This window comes from Phytophthora infestans, genomic scaffold (genome assembly GCF_000142945.1).
Source record: "Phytophthora infestans T30-4 supercont1.52 genomic scaffold, whole genome shotgun sequence".
In the NCBI taxonomy this organism is placed as follows: Eukaryota; Oomycota; class Peronosporomycetes; order Peronosporales; family Peronosporaceae; genus Phytophthora; species Phytophthora infestans.
Genome location: NW_003303707.1, coordinates 820,569 through 825,942, shown reverse-complemented (window position 1 = coordinate 825,942; position 5,374 = coordinate 820,569). Strand labels below are relative to the sequence as shown.

Below are 5,374 nucleotides of genomic sequence, written 5' to 3'. Positions count from 1 at the left end.
TGTAGCACCTCGCAACGTCAGCAAACGCTTCCTCGCATCCAAGCACACACAGTCAGGTCACTATCCCGAAAGCACACACTCGTCAGCAATTCCACATCGCTTCAGGGCAAAATACCCAGAGCAACGCATAAAATGCGTCAAATAAAGCTATATTCTTATGCAGAGCATACGAGTACAACCTCAATTTCTGCACGCACGAAATAACCGCTCTAAGTTTCCCCAAAGCAATAATAACGCACGATTTTTAAAGGAATGTCTTAAAGACACGTCTTAGAAACAGCAGAACTATTCCTACAAAGACACATCTAAAAAACCATAAATCGCCAGAGTTCACTCAATCTTATCCTAAAATAAGACCGAGAAATCACCCTAAACAGCAAAGTAACGCCTCAAAAACCAACTATAATCTTAGAAACCCACACGCCATTTCCAAAATTACACTCAGTAACCGACTTGTCACCTCACATATACTAGGAAACCGTCACAAGAAAGATACTCGCTTTTGTTTACGTCGTCTTAACAAAAATTCCCGTTAATCTACAGCAGATTGACGGGAATTGAGTACTGCTGACAGTTACAGACTACTCGTTTAACATCTATTTATAGCTGGAAAAGTAACCGCCGCGCCAGCAGCTAGTCAGTATCTTTCAGTTTTGTTAGAACTCAGCAGTCACCCATAAAGTAATTTACATAAATTACCCGTTCTAAGTGCGAGAAGTTATTTTACTAAGTGCGAATAGTGCCTAAGTTCGTATTTTATGGACTAAGTGCGGTATTTTATCATTAAGTTCGCGTTAGAGGACCCCCCAAAATGAACATTTTCTTGCGTCTTGGGAAGAGTATTGTAGAGTGCCCCGTAAAACTTTGTGGTGTTAAGTATGATACTAAAACACACTAACTGCCCTAAGGATTCACGTCGATTTCATTCTAGGAGTCGAGATATGTTATTTTAAGTTTTTGGGATGTCATGGATGCAAATCGTTTGCTACAGGCTCAAGAACGCACTTTTTGTATACCATGTTATTTTAAGAAAATGTCCGTTTCGATGCGCTCTTCAAAAATGTTCGACTTGCGAACCATGATTTTCTGCGTCTGTGCCACGTAATTCAGCAAAAAGAGCATGTAATGGAGTGAAATGAGAGGGTGTGTCATCTCTAAAGTAAAATCTTTAAAAGAGCATAGCTTAAGAACGGCTGGGAATAGGTGGCCGTTCTTTTTACCATCATGTGCGCCTAAAAAAAGTACACTATCGTGACAATCGATATCGGTCGATATGGTATAAATTGATAAAGTTATGCTCGATTATGTACGCGAAAACAGAAAAAGGGCGCTGGTGACAAAAAAAGTACTAACGATTCTGTTATTGTTTTGATATTCTGTCATCCCAGACTCTTGCGCATCTGGTGACCTATTTTTTATTCGCCAGTTCCGAGAAAAGTGTCGTTTCGATGCGTGGTGGGCCCGGGATGACAATTCGAGTTGAGTTGGAAGTTCATGTGAAGTCCTGGAAACAAGAAAAAAAGAAGATCCACGCTTCCCTAACTCAAAAGTCATTAGAAACCGAGGGTAGCTTGTATGGAGACTTTTGTTCCTCGTGCGCTAAAACGCCGAATTAAATTTTTTATCTATACTTAACAGGAAAAAAGTTGCCTCCTTCGCGATATATAGGCAAATAAAGAATGGGTGCTATCATTTCGGGACAAAACAGGTGAAAATTTAGGTCGAAAAAAGTGTTTATAGACAAGGCATTTAAATTTAGCCAAAATCTGACTTGACCACGAGAATGCGCGCATAAAAGCACCCCTAGGGCAGTTTTTATACGGAGCAGTCTCATTTGCTTCCTGGATGTGCAGGGCCAAACATGGCCAAAAGTGGTGATTTTGGCCGTCCAAGGTGTCCATTTTCCGCGAAAATGGCGTTTTTTGGCGTCACTAAAAAAATCATTGCGAAGCAACTACTGGAGATATGCTTGTAAAACTTTGGGAGCGGTCGTGCGAACACATGCGCCAAGTTTTCTGCTAAAGTCTGCAGGCCAGATCTGCCGGGCGGCACATAAAACCGGAAAAAACCACCTAAAAAAAGAGCATGCCAAACAAAGTCTCACATTTCGCTGAATAACTTTTTATCTAGAAGAGTTAGACAAATTCTGATTGCGGGAACGGCTCCGCCGTGTGTTTTTACGTATGTCTATGTCCCGTAGATAAAAAGTACATGTTGCAAAAAAAGTACATGTTGTACATAAATCTACCTTTGATATTCGGATTCCCCGTGAAAAACTACGCCTAGGCCGCAGGGTTACAAAGACGAGTCATTGCACTTATGCCCTTTTATAGACGCTTTTAGAAATCGGCCAAAACAGTATTTATTAATTTAGACAGTGTTCCGCTGACATGTCGCATGCTGCGATATGTCCACGTGAAAGAGCACCGAAAAGCACCCCTAGAACACCCTTCATACCCGTTCTAACGGTTCTCTTTCATCTTCATAATAATCAAATTAAAGAACACCATACAAAAAACAAGATCTCGTGTGTAGTGGCTCGCCAGGCATACTAAAACCAAGATGTCGTGTGGGCACATGCCAGACATCATATCTTGCGTTTGCAAACACACGCAAAGTCGGTAAACAGCTCAAAACGGGCTAAAAAGTAAGCACCCGGACTTCCCCGGTGGTCACCCACCCGAGTACTACCCGAGCTTGAGGCTGCTTAACTTCACAGAGCAGACGGGATATGGTGCTTTCAGCCTAAGATGGCCGTCTACATTTGACTTTGACCGACACACCTATTAGTGTTTATCACTCGTATACATTGGTACAACACATTTACACACTCACATGTCCACATACGTGGCCATAGACTGCACACGATGGCCCCCAATACCCCTTCTGGCCCTCAGAATTGGCTGGGTGGATGGCTACACTTTATATAGTAACAAAACAAAAAGGGGGGTGGTGTGGCGCACTCCAATACAAACGTGTGGCCAGCAGCTCACTCCTACAACGCAGCATACGTATTCTCTCCGATAGGAACCCCACACAGACCGACACCTTCATACACAGCAGTGCAGATAGCCGCCGCACCCCATATTTGCGCATACGCGGCCTGGAAACAATGTTAAACCACCCAAAGTGGCCATTTACGACTTGCACAACCATACCTACGCTTCCTATGCGACATGACATGTGCACGTACGCGTCTTAGGCAATATGAACACCTTCGACACCTTCATACATGCACAGCGCGCGCTCCGCTTAAGTACGACACCAACTTGTCATATACATCATGCGTTTCCTCCCGTCACCTTTCATCACCTCCATATTCACACCCATGCGCCGTCACCTTCCTCGCGCCATCACCTTCACCATTTTCACCTCCATATCCGCGCTTCCTCCGCCGTCACCTTCCGCGTACGCGTCCATATTCGCTGCGTTTCCTCGCGCTTCCTGCCTGTTATTAATCCAAGCCAAAAACATCTCCAAACCCATACAATTAGAACAGCAAACAACTTCGCATTTTTTCACAAAGTCCTCAGCTTCATTTTGCATACTTTATCCTAGTCTAATTCACGCTATTCCGCTCTCTTTAACATACTTAAACTAAGTCTAATTCACGCTACTCTGCTCTCTCTAACATACTTAAACCAAGTCTAATTCGCGCTATTCTGCTCTCTTTAACATACTTAAACCAAGTCTAATTCACGCTACTCTGCTCTCTCTAACATACTTAAACCAAGTCTAATTCGCGCTATTCTGCTCTCTTTAACATACTTAAACCAAGTCTAATTCACGCTATTTCGCTCTCTTTTAACATACTTAAACCAAGTCTATTTCATGCTATTTCGCTCTCTTTTAACATAGTTAAACCAAGTCTATTTCATGCTATTCCGCTCTCTTTAACATACTTAAACCAAGTCTAATTCACGCTATTTCGCTATCTTTTAACATAGTTAAACCAAGTCTATTTCATGCTATTCCGCTCTCTTTAACATACTTAAACCAAGTCTAATTCACGCTATTTCGCTCTCTTTTAACATACTTAAACCAAGTCTATTTCATGCTATTCCGCTCTCTTTAACATAGTTAAACCAAGTCTATTTCATGCTATTCCGCTCTCTTTAACATAGTTAAACCAAGTCTAATTTACGCTATTTCGCTCTCTTTTAACATACTTAAACCAAGTCTATTTTATGCTATTCCGCTCTCTTTAACATAGATAAAACCTAGAACCCGGTCCCAAATTCGGGTTATTCGCTCTCTCTTTAAAAAAAATTTTAAAACCCAGTTCTCAATTCACGCTCATTTTCTCTCTCTTTTAACACATTCAAAACCAGTCTAAATTTACGCCCTGGCGTCTAGCTTGCCCTGTTAAATCCCCATACTAAAATCTCCGATTTGGCTCAGAAATCATTAGCGCTGGCACTTAGCGATTTTCACGCAAAGTGTTTCTCGCTTTCTGCCTGTTATAAACCCGATACTAAGGTCGCCGAATTTGGCTCGGAAAACAATAGCAGCGGCACTTAGCGATTTTTGCGAACAAACCTCACTAAGCCAAAACAAAGACTTTGACGATCTTAAGCTTAACAGTATTAGCTCTCTACCAGCACTTTGACCGGTTACTTTCGCCGCTCCATAGCGAAAGTAAATCACTTTAACGCAGCCTTATTTCGACTGCTTAACTTTATAGTTTTAACATTGCGCGTTTGCAATTGGGGGGAGAAATGTTCATTTCTGAACAAATCAATAGAACAAGGGCTAAATCTCAGCAGATCGTAGTACAAGACTACTCTCATGCTTACAACACCCCGTTCTGTAGTTAAGTCGTCTACAAAGGATTTATCTTTCCCAATATTTGAAATTACAAATCAGCCTACTCTCCACCGCCAGTACTTGACAGGCAGCGGAGTGCGTTGCAATTGTATGATGTTGGGTGTCCAGAAGACACCTATCGCTATTCGCGGCACATCGGGAAAGGTGATTATCGTCTATTCCAGCATGGATTCTGACTTAGAGGCGTTCAGCCATAATCCTACAGATGGTAGCTTGGCGGCACTAGCTTTTCAGCTAACCGCAGTTACCAATTATCTGAACCAACGGTTCCTCTCGTACTGGGTTGGATTACTGTTTAGACAACGAACTCATCAGTAGGGTAAAACTAACCTGTCTCACGACGGTCTAAACCCAGCTCACGTTCCCTATTAGTGGGTGAACAATCCAACAATTGGCGAGTTCTACTTCGCAATGATAGGAAGAGCCGACATCGAAGAATCAAAAAGCAACGTCGCTATGGACGCTTGGCTGCCACAAGCCAGTTATCCCTGTGGTAACTTTTCTGACACCTCTAGCTTAAAATTCAAAAGAACTAAAGGATCGATAG

At 42.3% G+C, this 5,374-nt stretch overlaps 2 non-coding genes across 2 annotated transcripts; both read right to left on the bottom strand.

Annotated features, from left to right (window-relative positions):
- Window positions 1–2,650: 2,650 nt before the first annotated feature.
- On the bottom strand, window positions 2,651–2,755 carry PITG_33364. The gene has a single exon (XR_009934758.1). It is a non-coding gene; the product is annotated as an 8S ribosomal RNA (ribosomal RNA).
- A 2,102-nt stretch (window positions 2,756–4,857) lies between these two features.
- On the bottom strand, window positions 4,858–5,374 carry PITG_33363 (the record flags this gene model as incomplete). The annotated part of the gene is made up of 1 exon (XR_009934757.1): window positions 4,858–5,374. It is a non-coding gene; the product is annotated as a 28S ribosomal RNA (ribosomal RNA).